Raw genomic sequence first — 17,661 nt, forward strand, 5'->3', positions numbered from 1 at the left:
AGCAATCGTTGAGATGCACCCCATTCCAGTTATGGGATCTTGTTCATGTTATTATGGTGCCAGCTCTTGGAAAGTAGGGTTCGTTGTGTATTTCAGGACTGTTAATATGGTGTTCCTCAAGAATGTCCTAATGTTTCCTTTTATTTTGTACCTTTGAGTTCTGGAGATTTCTTCTTTTCTGTAGTTTCCTTCATAAGTTACTCTTCACTCGTCCCTTCACTGTGGGGACGGATCTCGGGTGGGGATTGTCGTACTGCTTGTCTAGCAGCTACATGCCCCATGATGCTTAAATGGAGAGATTTTTTCTGTGCCAAGGATGGTATTTGGAAAACCCCCAGATTTTAGGATAAGGAAAAATTTTGAGGATGTGAATTCATTTAAATAAATGTTCTAAGTTGCTTTCAGGGGCATGTATTCTTATAGTATAAAAGATGTACCTTTTTGGGGAAATATTTTTTAAAAATATATTTTATTGGAAAGGCATTGAAACGCAGTTAAAGAAAAACTTAACTCTTTTGCATACTACTTTTCATATGGATCCTTATTGTATAATTGTCATGTTCACATACATTCTACCATATCTTCTGTTTTTTACCGACCATTTTTATTTATTCAGTCCGTCATTCCGTCATTCCAGAGTTTTGTGGTGCAGTTCCTTGAGCTGAGTGCTGGGCCAGAGATAGAAATGAGAGACAGATGTGGCCCCTGATATAGTGGGGGATGGCGTGCCTGGGATGAAAGGGGCTGGTGGTGCTTGGGGGGGGGGGGTGGTCGGCTAGAGCTGGGCGGGGCAGAGGCGAAGGCTCCCAGTGTCTGGCGGCGAGTGGGAGGGCCTCTGGGTGGACCTGGAGGCGGCATGCCCCCTCCCAGATGGAGAGTGAGGGCTCTTCCCGTGAGGAAACCGTGTGCCCTGCTGGACGGCTGGGGTGGACCCGTGCTCGGGACCACAGGTGCCATCTCCACCCCTTCCCATGTGGCTGTGTTACTGGGGTGTGACAGGGCAGTGCCACACTGGAATGTTGGTGGCAAATGGTCACCTATGGGGGCCGTGAGCGTGTTCGGTGTAAGCAGGGCATTCTCTTACCTCACATAAAATGTTTAATGATTTTCTGCCAGAAAGAACCTGTTCTTTATTTAAAATAGAGGATCATTTGGCAAGTGATTTGGGATTTTGGTTTAAACTGGAAGTAAATTAATTTAATCTTATGGCCCTCTGAACATGATCTTTGACTTAATTATTCATGGAGAATTTGAATAACACTCACATGCTGTGTTCTCTGACTTCTGATTTCCCTCTAATTCATGGCATTTGCTCTAACGTGACAAAACTCTAAATCTGAGAATTATTGGATAATATGAGAAAAGAAAAAGTTGGTTCTCTGGTGTTTTGCTTTAAGGGAGTTGCATTATATTACATTTATTTAATTTTCTCCTTTTCCAGTAGGAAGAATTATTTCCTTATCAGATATAAACTTATCTGAAAATTAATAAAAATAAAGGTAACACACTTGGAAGTGCAGTATTTTAATTTAAAAGTATTTTTACTCACCTTTTTCCTGTCCTTCCCCACCTCTGGCCTCATCGCTCATGTTCAAGCTTGCTTATGAAAAACAAATATTGTTATTCATAAGCGTTAATAAAGTGGTTTTCAACCCAAGGAGTAGGATGTAATTCCAGCAATGGAAATTCTCAACCAAGAGGGTCTGTGGGAAGTTCGGAAGTAAAAAAAAGATATCTTAAACTTCTCCCTTGTGTTTGCGCCCACCTCGAGAATCAGACAAGAATCAGATTTAATTAGCTGAATTTCCAATTTAAAATAATTTGACAGTCCAACGTACACTATTACAAACATATAAAATTCTACTTGTGCGTTTTGGTTTTTTCAGTTGCTTGGTTTAATATGGCAAATGCATCATGAATTATTTTAGTAATTACTATAAAAGTTAATGTGTGTTATAATCAAGTATTATAAAATTAACAGCAAAGATAAAATTGCACTTATTTCTTTTGTGATGAGGTTGTTTTTTCTTAGAATGTCTATGTGTGCTTAGAGAATGGACAGACCACCCTTCCCTCGGGTCTCCAGTGCCTTCTGGCCCCCGGGGTCCTCATCCCTACCGGGTGTAGAGGTGGGTGTGGGTGATTTGGGTTCGTCGTGATTATCAGCGGTCGAGTGGCTCCCGGGTGTCTGCAGGTGGCTGGCGTTCTTCTCTGTTCCGGGGTCCCCGTCAGGGCTGGGGAGGGTGCAGGTGGGGCTCCTCTCCCTCATGGGCATCCAGCCCACACAGGGCCAGTGTCTCCTGGAGAACAAAACAAGTGTCACCCCAGCTTTTACACATCCCCTTTCCAGAATGTATTTGAGTCAGCATGAATGTTAATTCCATTTAATTTAAAAAATAATTATACTATGTGCTACTTTCTAGGAAAAAAGCCCAGTTGATTTAAAACGTGAAATCAGAGTGACAGGTGGGATAGCATTTTGAAGGAGGAGGGCTTATGTGCTGATTGACAGTGTTTCCTAAACTGTGGAGTTTGTTTTACTTTGCATTTCAAAAGTAGCACACTTGTTAACATAGGAAAATAGAGGGAAGAACAATCCTCCACCCTCCCTCCATTGAGAGAGAAACATCATCAGTATGTTGATGTCCTAGTGTTTGCTGTTTATTTTTTATTGTACGGCGATCATATTGCATATATGTCACTGTCCACGATGACTTAAAAAACACTTTTACTGTTAAAAGTAGTATATGTTTTATCGTGGAAAATTGAGATGTTTTTGTTTAAAAATTACTCGTAATCCCACTAAGTCATTCATGCCCTATAATTTTTTTGGTCTTTTATATACTTAAATATAAATTTTTGTGAAGAGTAAATAATTTCCTAAACACTTCTTGGATGTGGGGATGGGGCAGACAGGAGGCACGCCGGGGAGAGACCTAGGGTCAGAGTCTGTCTGAGCTAATTAGTTTGGGGTCCCTCCAGGGAAAGGAGACCCCACAGTCATTTCTGAGCTTTGATTTCCATTTTGATGAGAGCGTGTCCTTGGGTCAGTGTGGCAGGAAGGGAGCTCGGGTGACACGGGGCCGCTTTGCCAGCCCTCGCCTGTCAGAGCTTGTGTCTGCCGCTTCTCTGGGGACTCAGTGTCGTGGAGACGAAATATGAGGCGGCTCGAGTCTTGTATCGTGGAAGAAAACCTCTGTTTTCCTCCTGACTGTTTTCAGTCTTTTCTCCCTTTGTCTTCATGATGACAGTGACTTTCGGCTCTGTCTTTCTGGATTGTGTTCCTCGCCAGTCCTGAAGCCCTCTCCTCTCCATCCCTGCCGTCACTCTGTCCCTACCATCACTTCACTGTCGCTCACGTTTCCAGGTGCATTTGGCCCTTGTCCCATGGACCCTGGGTCTTGCGACACCAGGTTTCGCAGCTTGACTATGTCCGAGGCGTCGGTGGCCACATTAGTTTACTTCCCTGTCTCCATCAGGACTTTTGAGAAGCAGCAGAGCTTATAGCGAAGCTGCCGTCTGGATGCTGTTTCTACCGAGCCGCCCGGCTCCCAGAAGCGAGGGGTCCTGCGTGCGGTGCCCCGGCGGGGGTGGGGTGGCTGTCACCCGGGCAGGAGCCGGTTCCGGTCCACCGTCTGGAGGTGAGTCTGCAGATCGTGTTCTTCACTAACACGTCTGGAACGCTGTCTGGAGGGGTAGGGTTTCACCAGTGAGTCTCACTCTTTTTAGAGCCCAGGACACAGGTAACTTATTAAAACGGAATCGCTGTCAGTGTCTGGTTGTTAGGAGCATCGGGGAAAAGCTGCTGGATGTCTGCCTTCCCAGCACTCTCGCTGCTCCTCCTCGCCCTGGACCGAGTTCCCTGTCCTGTCCCTGAGGGTGGCACGTCCTTTGTCCTCTGAGGTGTGCCGAGGACTGTCTTTTCTCATTTTAAATACCAAGTCAGCTTACATAATCACAGTCTTTTAAATTGTTTTATCTTTTAAGACAGCGTCCTGTGCTGTCTTGTGCCTCCGCACTGTGTGAATTGCTTGTGCTTCTCCACTGTGAGTGGAGTTGGAGTCGTTGGATCCAGGTGGAGAGAGCGGTACAGCTGTTTCCCTGTTGCACGTCCTCCTTGTGTTTCTCTCAAGTAACACATGTGCTTCGGCACGTTTCTCTCCAGTTCTGTGACCTTGCTCCACCCTCAAGTGAGCCTTCTACTTCTTATATTTCCCCCTGACTTAAAAGCATGAAGTAAGATTTAATAAAGCAAGTGCATCAAATGAGAGTTCTTTTGAAAACTGGGGGGATAAACGGTAAAAAGTATTGATATGTGTAACATCACAGAGCGGCCAGAATTCAGTACTGAATGGATAGCGTTGGGTGGCCAGAAGGGATTCCCTGTGCATCATCGGTGCCTAATGTGTATTTATTGACGAAAATGGACTTGGTGGAAGCGTCACGATGAAGGCACATCCCTTCCAATTCGAATGGTCTGTGGTCAGAATGATGAGTCTGGTGAATTAGGTCTGAGACCGTGATCTCAGCGCTCTGCTGTGACATGTCGTGTGGGATGGCGGGCGGTTTATTCCATGGGCTCCCGTGTTGGGTGGTTAGATCTGTTGTTTACTTTCCTCCGTGGAGTCCGTGCAGAGTGTGGGGAAAGTGGAGTTCACACGTGTCTGTATTATGTTCCTTTCCTAAATTAGCCTCTGGGGAACACCAGCTGTGGTTTAGAGTAAAGGCAGAAGTGACTGTCCTGTGTCATGGAGACTCGGGAGGCCCTGCAGGCCCCACCCTGCGACGGTGCTGGGCCTGAGGCTGTTACTCTGGACAAAGAGAGAAGCTGTTCTAGAAGGAGCTGGTGCCGACATGTCATTAGGGACAAAACCTGTTCAGGGAAACTTGCTTCTTACTTTGGTGTTTAAATTGGCACCCGGTGGACATGGTCTTCGGACATTTGCCCTGTAAACATGCCCACCAGGTTTACTGCAGTGGTTCCAGGGCTCTTGTTAGAAATGCAAACTCTCTGGTCCCACCCAGACCTTCAGAATCAGAAATTCGGGGGAGGGAGCCCTCTCCCGCCTTTGATACTCCCTTTGCCCTCTGGGCAATTCCAGTGAAGCTCAGGGTTCAGAAGCTCTGGTTTACTGGCTGCGGAGAACCAGGCTCCTGCTGAATTTCCAACATAAAGAGGCCAGGTTCTGAAACACATAGTTACAGTATTGTGCGGCAGAAAAATAGAAACGTTTTCTTAAAACAGGCATGGTAAGAAAAATGATTTCTTTCATCGTGTTTAGAAAAGATTTCAAATTGGTAGGCACTGTTTGGAATTATAGTGAGCTCTGTACTTCCTGTCTTTGCTTATTGGAGCAGGATATGAAACCATCCACCCTGGTCAGTTAGAATACAAGTGGTCTAGCAGGACTACAGCCGTAGCACGCCGAGTGTCGACCAACTGACGTTTTCTCGGGAGCCCAGCAGGAGAGAAGGGTGTTTCCGTGAGCTGGTAGGAGGGTCCTGGGGTCTGGATTACTGAACAAAAGCCACAAGTACGGTGACGCAATGAGCAGGACAGACTGAGTTGCCCGGCTGCTCTTTGGTTAGAGTTACTGTGTGGTTGGCCTGCCCGTAGGTCCCAACGCCCCAGCTACGGTGACCCCAGAGCACAAATGGGCCTCAGGGGTTCGCCCTGTAAACCGTCCTCAGGAGCGAATCCTCTGAGATCACACAGGCTGTGGGGTAGGTGAAGGCGTGTCTCAGGTCTGACCTAGAGGAATGTGGTGTGACCTTGAGATCCTTTTAGATTAGAACAGATTTTTCACTTCAACTATCAATAATTTGTCGGGAATGATCTTGGACATACTCCCCACACCCCCTTTTTTGATAGGAAGGGTGGAAGAATTTATGTCTTTAGAAAGTCTCAGTATGCCAACTGGGATGTAACAAAGTCACAGAAGAGAAACGTGGCCATATGATCATGTGATAGTGCATGTTCACACACGTGCTATGCATGTGCACGCACCTGGCCCCTTTTAGTCACATGCTGTCTGTTGCCTTGACACGGGCCCTTCAGGGTCGGGGCATCTCTGTCTCCATGGTCTGCATGGCCTGTGGCTGGCCGGGCCGCTGTCTGAGGCAGGCCTTGCCGTTTCTCTGTCCTCCTCCCACCAGCCCCTCCTGGTGGCGTGGAATTTGAGGTCCACCTGCTATGCTGGCTTCAGGGAAGCCTGGCTCTCAGTGCTGCGTGCCAGGGTTGTTTTTACTGCGAGCTGATTTCCCAAGGTGCGGCTCCCAGGCCAGAGCTGCAGCTGTGGCTGTGCTGTCACCAGTGCTCGGGACCCCGGCGTCTGGGAGTGTTGTCTCTGTGGACGTTACTTCTAAAGGCTGCTTTGTGCTCCTGTGTGGATGCACTTCTCTGTCTGTGGAGACCAGGAAGCAAATTGAGGACCAGGCAAGGCCTCTGGCAGCCTGGGCAGGAGGCGGCAGCCTGGGCAGGAGGCGGCAGCCTGTCTGGGCGTGGTCACCCATGTCACCTGGGTGCCCTCTGCACGTGGCCTGGGCCCTCCATCTGGGGAACAGTCAGGCAGGGTGGGGCCCTGCGGGGGAGGGCGGACCTCTGGCTGCGGAGTCTGTGGGTTCGTGGGGGATGGGATGGGGGGCTCAGGCATGGAGGGGGCGGCGGCCCGGCGGCCGAGCTTCCTGCCCACGTCAGGATGAGATCTAGTGAGTCTACTCCTGTGTGTGGCCTGGACAAGGGTTCCAGCTTATCAGGCCTCAGCCTCGTCTACAGTGGGCACACTGCCTCCTCCAAAGGGCAGAGGGCCAGGAAGCATGCTGTCCGGGGCGCCAGGACCCCGGCTGCTGTTAGCAGAGCGTCCAAGTGTGGCAGGAGGCTGCCTGGCTCTGGCACGTTTATCACCACGATGGGCGGTAGCCTCTGCCTGGAACTCGCAGTGCAACCCTGTCACCTCCCAGGAGAAGCCTGTGTTTTCTTGTGTTGCTAAAGGTGATATATTTATTCATGTTAATGTCTTGTTTTGCAAGAACTGTGCTTTGGGAATTTAAATATTTAGACTAAATTATCATGCACGATTGGATTGCACTATGATATTACTCTTTGTAAAGACTTCTGGTTTCTCATTAGAAGTATTTACCTTTTCTTCAGTTAACTGAAGCAAAACCTGCTCTCAGTATGAAAGAGCAGCTGTATAGTTAGGATGTCAAATTATATAGCATTTTCCTAAATAGCATGTACTCTTCTCAGAATTCTTGAAATTCACTTATTCATCAATCATGGATTGGATGCTTCTGTCCTCGTTCCCTAGTCACTGTCCATATATATTTTTAAACAGTTACTTCTCTCTATCTCTGGAATAAGAATGCACTTAGAATTTGGCTTAGAGATAATTAAGCAAGATGCTTTGGCACAGTAGTTGTGTTTTATTTTTACTAGAAAATGTTTTCTCAGACTCGGCACACAGGTGATGGCAGGCCCTTCTTGCCTGATGCTCACACCTGTTCTGCGTGAGTCGGGGCCGTGTGCCCACAGTTTCTCAGAATGAAGGAAGGGTCAGGAGGTATTCACATTCTGTTTTGGAGGTAGTCCTTGGGCAAGAGATTTGGTTACTTCCTACCAGATTAGTTATCTCTTTTAGTTAAATCTCCCTTGTTAAACTTTGGAAAAGAGAGAAAATGAATTTAACGGTGATATTGGCCTTCTGAGCAGTGAAAACACGGGAGCCCCTGGAATCTACAGTCAGCTACCAGAACAAGGAACACTGGGCAGTCTTGGATGGAAGTGGTGGGTGTGGATCGTTGGCCCTTTGGGAAGATGCTTACGTTCATGTGTCTGAAGCCTCGTTCTTTCCACGTCATCCTGAGCTGTCTCAGAAGCACAAGCACCGTCTTCTGCGAATTGGTGGCCTTTTTCGTCAGGTGATGACTTTGCTCTCACGTCTTGTTGCCTCAGACATCCAGAAGGACTATGCCGCTTCCTTCCCTGTTTGGGAACCATCTAGAATCTGACGTAACAGTATGATCTGACCTGGTTCTTGCCCCGTCTTTGAAATTTGACACTTATTCCAATGGGCATTGTGTAATTTGTCATGGAGGAAAATTAAGGTAATATTGTATGAGGAATATAGAAGTATTTGGAGAAAAAAACATGTGGATGAAATCTGTGACCGTAGCCATTGAGGAATTCTGAGAAGGTTGGAAGAAAATCTTGCAAATATCTGTGGGGGGAAAAAACCTTGTGGAGAATGAAGACCCACTGCTTGTGGCTCTTCCACGTCAGCATCTGTGGTCGAGTGTCCTACAAACGCAGGTGAGGGGCCCTGCAGCCTTGGCTCTTTTCAGGAGAGTTTTATAGCACGAGGGGAGCGTTTACCAAATACTCAGATAAATGCCTTCCCCGTGGACCTTGGCATGTTAGTGGTGTAGGAAATGGGCCTGGAAAAAACAGCCCTAAGTCCTGGAGAAATACAGATTAGGATCACTTAAAATCATCTTGTGATACATAAAGCCTTGTAAATATGCCTTGTAAAAATAATGTAAATATCACCTTATTACATGTTATGTTTTCACAGCAATACTTACACAAGAGCAGAAGTTAATGCCAGATTTTATGTGTCAAAACAGTGATTATTACTCACCACATGGCACTGAAGAAATAAAAGTTCACAAGTTAAAAAAACAAATAAAAGTCCACATTTAAAGCAAAAGGGAAGGGGTGAGCTGGGAAAGGATCTCTTATTTACTGAGGCTGGTCCAGGAGGAAGTGATGGAAGTGGTCAGTCAGCATCTTTAAGCCCAGCATGGTGGCTGATTCTGGTGAGGGTCTTCCCTGGATGCTGGAAGTGTGTGTTTGTGGGGGGATGGATAGGGGTGGTAGCTGGGAACTAACTGAAAAGAGGGAAATGCCCTTCTCGGTAAAGAGGCTGCTGACCACTGAGCAGGCAGCCCTGGTGCCCTGACGGGGCAGCGCCCGTCTCCGATGGGATGCAGCGTGAAACACGCCTGAGCTTTTCAGACTTCGTGGGCAAGACACCCACCCAGCATCCCTCAAAAGCTATTTGTGATTTATCAGGGTGGGGTGGCCGTGAGTCTGCACTGTGGTAGGCAGTACGTGACCCTAGTCAGCCAGGTTGCTCTGAAGAGTTTACCTGGATTCTTGTGAGCAGGAGGTGTGGGTGGGGAGAGGAACAGCATGGTGACTGCTGAGGAAGAGACCATCTAGAGTAGTGACATTCTTTGAGACAGCTGCCTGGGACTCGTGAAAAAGTGAGGACCATGGGAAATAGAGAGTGTGGGGAGGGGCAGGGACTGTTACCAATGAAAAGAGAGAAAAGAGAATAACCAAATGCAGCTGTGACCTGGGTTGGATTGGTTTGGAGAAGAAACAGCTGTAAGAGACATTTTGGGGATAATTGAGCTAGTTTGATTATAAACTGGACAATGATAATACGAAATTATTGTTAATTGTCTTATGTGTGATGATGGTTTGTGGTTGTGTAGTATCCTACTTCTTAGGAAATGTCTGGCTGAGGAGTTAGGGGTGAGCAGTTAGAAGTCTCCCACTTACCCTTCAGTGGGTCTGGGGGAAGGGGGATGCTGGTTGGATGGCGGGTGGGTGGGTGGATGGGTCAGTCGATGACAAAGTAAATATAACTAAATATTAACAGTTGTTGGATCCACGTGGAGAAAGTTTGGGTACTTTCATTGTAGCATCCTTTCAATTTTTTAGTATGTTTAAAAGTAGGAGAAAAAGAAGTCTGGAAATTAAGAGAAAATATCAAGCTGCACTTTTGGATTGAGATATAGGGTATGTCTGTGTAAGTATTTGTGATGTGGTTCTCATGATTCATTGTAGGATTTCTTCCCTTTGGGTTTCCCACGTAGTTTTCCTTTCTCATAAAGTTATTTTGTGCATAGTTAAAAGTGTAAATGATCCTAAAAATATCTGTTTAGTGTGGATTGTCTTAAAAATTGGAGAATTGGTTAGAGAAACAATTTATAAAAATTTAAGCACTGCCTGTTTTAATGCCTATATTAGCAGTTTCCCTCAGATACAGACATTTGTTTGAGTTGGTCTGTGTCGACGGTCATCTTTACACCCTGGGCTAGAAACGACTGTGCTCGACCCCTGAGGGTGGCCCTCTGTGTGCCCTTCCTGTTCCCCTCACGGCGCTGGTGTCTGTGCCTCGCTCCCCACTGGACTGTGCCTTCCTCAGGGTCAGCCAGAGCAGGGGTCACCCAGCTAGAGCACTGGCTGCAGTCGGTGCCCTGTAACCGTGCCCTGGACGGGTGACCGAAGGAACTGTCTGTCTCCTCCCCCAGGGGGCTCAGGACCCCCTCTCCCTGGGGGCTCGGAACCCCTCCTGGGCATGGCTCTCAGGACCCACTGGTTTGTGCAGCCCCCAAGGTGGCCTTGGCTCCAGACTCCAGGGAGGCGGAGGGTGATCCTGCTTGGTCTGTCCCTGTGCCTTTCCTGACAGCGGCAGGCCTGTGTCCTGCGGTCATTTCCTCCCTGTTTGGAAGAACAGGAGATGCACGGGGCAGCCATCTCCGTTCCAGCTCAGCTCACTCAGTGCTACAAGTGCTCCTTCCCTATTCACCGTGACCCTGCCACTCTGCTGCTGCTTGTTTTTGTCTGAGATAAACCACCGGCCCCTCTCCTCTGCCTGAGCCCTGGGTCTTTGTTCAGTGTCCGACTTGGACATCGGTCCAACCGTCCTAGACATGCTGCCCCAACGCTGGTGATGTTTTCTGTCTGTCAGGAAGAACAGAGTCCATTTAGCCACCTAAGTGGGCCTTTGGGACAGGGTTTGTACCCGTAGAAAATCAGTCCCATAGCTGTAGTTCCTTTATATCAACAACCTGTTTATAAACAGCCAGGAAATTGTCAGACCTACTCCTGGTGTGTGTATATAGTTTTTTTTTGGGGGGTGGTGAAGAGTAACCTCTTTTTATTATGTTAAATCAGGAACACTTAGCAATTTATATTGTGAGTTTCTTCAGCATTAGTGATGATAAAAATCTGTGACATTCTCCCTGTCTCCCTGTTTCTCTCAGGTTGGAAAGGGGGATGTCTGCCACCACCCTTTGTAAATTCCTCTTTGTGTGTTTTGTGCGTCAAGGGGACCACTCTTCTCAAGGTGAATTCCTGAGCTAGATTCAGTGAAACTGGAAAGTTTGCTTAAATCTTGCGTGTTTATGATTGCTGCTAGAGACCATCATCGCAGGCTGTTTGAATCTTGAAGAGTTTGGGGCCAATTTGAAATAAAGATATACGTAGGTGGATCGTTGAGGATGGACTTTTTATCAAATTTGCTTTACATTTTATGCAATACTTCTGTGCTACTTTCAGAAGAGTTTAGGATGTTGACAGTTTCATGAGCATCTTTTCCTAAGGAACTTTAGTTTTTTGGTGGTTCATCATTTCTTCATGAATGTTAAGCAGTGGCCTGGGTTAGATCGAAGATTAGTTCAGTGGTGATACCCTCAACCACTGAAGAGGCTCACTTGGCATCCCTGGAAGAAAGGGAGGGGGGACATTTCCAGCTAGGACCTTCCTACTCTCTGGGGTCACTTTGAATTTTCATGAGCTGCTACCACTGTGAGTAGAGACTGGTTAGTGCAGCTGGTTCGTACAGGCAGGTGGAAAATGACACATTGTGAAGCTCAGAGATACGCTGTCAGGAGAGGTTAGGAGAAGTGAAGGGGACAAGGCAATTCCCTTGGGTGTGCTGTGAGTGTGGGGTCTGAGTGTCTAGAAGGAGGCATTATGTAGACGCTGATATTTTTGTTGGTGTTTCTGCCAATGAAATGCTGCTAATCTGGTTACTAAAACAAGACTGCCCAGATGGGAAGGCTTCATGTTCTTTGATTACTAGGGTTTATAAATGTAAGTCTCATCACCAGTGGAACTCAGGCCAGGCTAACCCAAGACAGTTTGAGATAGTGGAGACTATCTGGGGGAAACTTCTGGGAGGAGGTTGGTCTGCTGGGACCGTAGAATCGTCCTTACAAGAGGCGAAGCCAGGAGAGAGACAAGGGTTTAAGGAGAAGAGCTGTGTATGTGCCTCTCTTTGGGGATTTGAACACATTTCTTCACATTGATTCACAGGTACCCTTTGTGGCTCCCTCCCCATGTGCCAGCCACCTGCTTTGGGTAGGGTTTCCCAATGAGTAAGTCACAGTAAAATGTCCTGGTGGTGACGGTGGCATGGTTGTCAGTCAGAACATCAGCTCTTTTCATTTTACCAAGTGTCGAGAGAGAGGCTGTCCCCCTGTGTCCCTCCTCCTGCCCAGTGTCTGCGTCCCAGAGCACACATGGACCCAGGTCTCCCTTGAAAAGGCACCCAGGACAGGGATGTGACATGTGCCCAAACATTGAAGTAACGCGAAGGAATGTAGAGTCATTTTAGGATAAAGTATTTTATTAAAAGTGTCCTAAAAACGGAGCCATCACCAGCTAGATCTCCACCGAAGTGGAAGGACTGGGTGCTTGCCCCCTTGAAGGCGCTTCTGCAGAAACAGTTTCGAGTTCAGTGTGATGATGGGTGACTAGGTTGAGCGGCTCCCAGGCAGAAGCCACCCAGCTGAGCTCTGGTCCTGCCCCGGGTGGTCCTGCCCCCGGTGGTGCTGAAGTTAGTGGGCTGGTCCTCACTACCTTTCTGAGATAAGAGTTATAACTCACCCAAATAACATTCTTCATCTTAATAGTTTATCTCGTCTCAGACCTCAATAGAAAAGGGACCCTCCATGTTTTCATGACCTCAGTCTGCCTTTTCTGAAACCTGCTTCAATGTTGCTTTATAGAATTACACCATCTCTTTTATTAATTCCATGATTTTAATTTACTCATGTGCTCTCTATTCTCCCCAAGGCAAAAATTAAAAATAACATTTGATCCTACTTACTAGTTTCTAAAGGTTTCAAAAGTCCTTTGGAATATTGGTTATGGAATATTGGTGGTTTACTTATTGGAAAATTACATTTTAAGTAGAGTATTCGAGTGGAAGTGATGCTTTGTTTTCTATCCTGGATCTGTATAAAAATATTAAAATGCCTTCACCGAACTTCATACTTAATAATGTGGAGGTGAAAAGCCCTCTACCTCGGAATACATCACTGAAGTACATATTGAAAAGGTTACTCCTTTCCTGAATTTTAGATGCCTCTTAAGGGGTGGCTGGAGAAGGGGGTGTTTAGCATTGAGTGAATGTTTGATAAAGATTTGTCTCAATGTAAAATAAGTTTTAAAAAATCCTTAGCGTTCCCTCTAAAGGTCCACTCCTTAAAGAAGGCTCTTGTGAAAGTGTTTCAAGACATTCTGTGGACCGTTCTACTCCTGGTGTAGCTGCTGGTTGTCACAAAGTGACACATTAAAACAGTATTAACATTGATAGTTAACTGTGTTTCAAATGTGATCATGGGTGTCACTCTTCTTGAAGCAAAATCGAGTCCCTGCTGATGATATATTCTTATGCAGATTAAATTAAAATGGAGATTGCTACAAAGCTATAAATGCCCCAAGGGACAGAGAAAAGCCTGGGAAAATAAAATTCCAGAATTCTCACTATGCTTCCCCTAGAAGATGTGAAATGCAACAAATAGAAAGTTGCAAAGAAAATGGTACTTTTAAAAATTGACTTATTTTATTACTACATTAATTAAATAATTGAAACAATTTGCATTAATTTTAATTACTTAACATTAAATTAAATTCATAATTGAAATAATTTTAATAATGTGAATTGTTTGAATTAATTTGTTACTTTAATTAATAATACATGAAATAATTATTGATTTGAATTACGTGAATTAATTATTTTACCCACTAAGAAGTCTTAATGTTCTTTGAGGGCAAGGTCCCTCCTTGCTGCTACTTTCGTGTTTACCACATGGCCTGTTTCCTGAAGGTTTTCATGTGATGTGACAACCCTATAACACAGTCTAGCAGGATGTAGAAGAGAATCCTAGAACATCTGCCACAAATATATTGTCTCTGTTCTGTACCACAAGGTACATTAGTCACCGTGCCTCACTGTTGGGATATCTGTTTAAGTATGAAACAAATCAGAACTTCTTACCTTTATTTTTAAGGCGAGGTTAAATGCTTATTATGAACTCCTGCTTTTGGTACCAGATATTTGATTTATGTAGTGAGGTTGTCCCCATACCAAAGAGACAGAAGGAGCCTGTTAGTTCTGCAACCCTGGTCTGAACCAGATCAAAGAGGTCTTATTAATTATTCATTATGACATTTTATATGTTATTTTACTTTTCATAATTACCAGAGTCTGTGTAATTAACCTCTCATTTAGTTGAAGTGCTTAACATGAAATAGGGCTATAATTACAACTATTAAAGAAAGTATATGGAAGAATTTAAAAATCTTTAATTAGAAAGAAAATTTTTTTTTTTTCTTCAGCTCCATAGTGCATTTTTCCTTGTGTACAAGTATCTTTGATTATTTAAACAAAGAGAAACACCAGAAAAGCAAAGCAGTCAGTTCCGTTCTGATTGGTGCTAGTTGTGTGGTTTCATTAACCTCATGTTGTGCTTCTTGGGATAGAGATGTGGGCCGAGTCTGTGAGCAGCTTTGATTTTACAACACAGATTTTTACAGCACCAGGATAGTTGGGTCCAGCTTTGCTGTTTTATGGATGAGAAGGCAAACACTCTTTAGGAGCCCCTTGGGGAGCAGGTGCCACCCCTGGAGATGGACGTGCCAGGGTCCACTCCCCGGCATGGAACCTGTCTCTTGCTCTCAGCTCAGGGTACCAAAACTTGGGAATAATTTAGTGCAGATCTAGTTAGAACGAACTTAACACAGAACTGGTGGTTAGCTTTCCATAAAGCGCTCTGGTCTCAGCCCCTCCTTGAGGACACCTCCTGTGACTTATGTTTGGTGACCCCCAGGTGGCAGCCCAGCAACGACATTGAGTCTGATCCACAGGAACAGTGGACCCATTTTCCACATAGTCAGGCCTGAGCGTCATCCTTCAAGCCCAGGTCCATCTATGAAGTGTCTGATTGGCGGTATCTGTGTGGGAGGCCAGGTCGAGGGGGGTTGGATCTTGGGGTCCCCACCTCCATTCTTGCAGCGCCAGGGGCGGGTCTGTGTCCAGGGTGACCCTGATGCCCAGGAGGGACCCAGGCTTTGAGATGAACCCGTATCCTCCTTGTGTTGATTTTGGACCAATTTCTTCCTCTGGAGAAAGGGACAGTCACAACCACCTCTCAGGGTCACTTTAAGAATCCCCACACCAGGGGACCGAGGGCCCTTGGCATACGCAGACCTGAGGGTCAGGCATGGTGGATCCCACGGCCCGTGTGTTCTCTGGCTCCCCACTGCCACCACGTGTCGAGCCTCTGCCTGCTTCTCCGTGGACCCAGGCGATGAGGATCCAGATGGGCCGTCTCTTCTGTAATCTCTTCCACCCGCTGTCCTAAGGAGAGCGCGGATCATGCCATTCCTGGGAGCAAACCCCACAGAAACAAAGAACACATTTCTTGTTAAGCTGCTCAGAGCCCTCCAAGCCCACACTCCACGAATCCGCCTCGTCCACCTGCTGGGCCCAGTGGTTCCTGGCCTCGGCGACCTTGACCCCCCTAGGGCAGGGGACATGGGATGTTTCTGGAGGTATCTTTTTTTAAAATTTATTTATTTAATTAATTTATTTTTGGCTGCATTGGGTCTTCGTTGCCACGCGCAGGCTTTCTTTAGTTGCAGCGAGGGGGGGCTACTCTTCGTTGTGGTGCGCGGGCTTCTAATTGTGGTGGCTTCTCTTGTTGTGGAGCACGGGCTCTAGGTGCTCAGGCTTCAGTAGTTGTGGCACGTGGGCTCAGTAGTTGTGGCTTGCGGGCTCTACAGCGCAGGCTCAGTAGTTGTGGCACACGGGCTTAGCTGCTTCTTTGCATGTGGGATCTTCCTGGACCAGGGCTCGAACCCATGCCCCCTGCATTGGCAGGCGGATTCTTAACCACTGCGCCACCAGGGAAGTCCTAGAGGTATTTTTGATTGTCGGGGCTGCGGTTGGGGTGACGCTGGCACCTGTGGGGAGAGAGAGGGAAGCTGTTACACACCCTTCAGAGCAGAGGACGTCCCCATGGCATGTGACCAGGTGTTGGTAGCCCTGAGGCTGAGGAACCCTGCAGGTTTGGCTGAAGGAAACTGTTGGTGGTTCCTGGAGACTCACGATGCTCCCTTCCCCTCTCTTTAATCAGGCCCTTCTTTTTCTCTGACAGGGTCCCTGCTCTTCCCATTTTTGCTGGGTAACATTTTTCCACCCTGCAGGGCTCCTGCAGAGTGGCTGTGTGCTGTGGCCTGTCTGACCCTCCGGTTTGGACCTCCCCTGGACGAAGGGTGTGGTCCCCGTCTGCACCTCCATCCTGTCCCCACGTGGCACAGAGCCCGTTGCCGGGCAGAGCTGCAGGCTCTCAGTGGCTAGAATATGCCTGTTTGGGCTATTTAAACATTACTGGATGTGTGAAAAGTTTGCGTCTGGTGCTGGCAGACTTTTGAGCTAACGGGTCTCAGCCTGCAGTAAAGAAATAAGCCACCCAGGGCTGTACTCAGAGGCCACCTTCGCTTTGTTTACATAGTGATATTTTATCTTGTTAATTTTGGATGTTATTTCAGCCTAGAGAACGAGGTCGGCATGTGGTTAACATTGTCTTGAACCCCAGTTCTGCTACTTAGCAGTAGTGTAATTTCCTGCAGTTACTAAACCTTTTTGTGCCTTGGTTTCCTCGTCGATTAAGTAGGAATAAGTTATTACACGTGAGGCACTCAGAACTGTGCCTGGAATGTGGTTGAGGACGATGTTAACAACCTTACAGATTTCTGATTCTGCACGTTAGTATCTGGGTAAACCCCTAAGTCATGGGAAAAAACTGTGTGCAACAAAGCTCCAGTTAGGTGGGGATGACATAGTGAGGTGGACCTGGTGGCCCCGGCCTGCGGTGCATCTGTGCCCACGAGCGTTGCCCAGGAGGTGCTTCTGTGCTGGCTGCAGACAGTCATGGCTGAGAGACGCTGTCTTGTTTGTGCCCGGCAGGGGTGGACCAGGCCGGCGTTGCAGGCATCTTAGGTTGGTGACCTCACTCTCTGTTCACCTGGCCTTAACGGAGGCTAAGGATTTCCCTTAACATAGACCATGGCTAATCTGTGAGGCAAACCCACCTTCCTCGGGGGCTGTGGAAGCGGAGGCAGCCGGTGCCCTAGGTTGGGGGGAAGATGAGATTCCTTGCAGGGGCTTCTCAGCTGCTGGTCGCCAAGAAGATGCCCATTTTCCCTTCTTCCTACGAACAAATCCCTGGTTTTGCTCGGGGAAGCTGTGGGCCCAGCTTAAAACTCACTTTTGCAACGAGCAGTGGCTGGGAGACAGGTTCTAGGGAATGAGGCATTGGTCAAGGTTCCTAGGGAGGGTGTCCCTTTTGGGATAAAAAAACCAAACAGCCCCCAGCCCTCTCACCCTCTCTTCTTGCCCGCGACACGCTCGTGATGCCCAGTGGCAAAGCAGCTTCTTGGGGTGTAGGAGGAAAGCCACGTGAAGGCCGGTGGGTGACAGCGTGGCCCGTGAGGGTGTCGTGTGTGCTGCTCCCCGAGGCCCGCTCCCTCGTACCACAAGGCAAGGGCCCTTGTTACGTGAGCCACTGCCGGGT

At 47.2% G+C, this 17,661-nt stretch overlaps 1 protein-coding gene across 5 annotated transcripts in view; it reads left to right on the forward strand.

Annotated features, from left to right (window-relative positions):
* Nucleotides 1-17,661, forward strand: part of DIP2C (disco interacting protein 2 homolog C) — a 369,992-nt gene that overhangs the window by 26,757 nt on the left and 325,574 nt on the right. The gene's annotated exons all lie outside the window — the stretch shown is intronic.

This window comes from Balaenoptera ricei, chromosome 2 (assembly GCF_028023285.1).
Source record: "Balaenoptera ricei isolate mBalRic1 chromosome 2, mBalRic1.hap2, whole genome shotgun sequence".
NCBI classification, from domain to species: domain Eukaryota; kingdom Metazoa; phylum Chordata; class Mammalia; order Artiodactyla; family Balaenopteridae; genus Balaenoptera; species Balaenoptera ricei.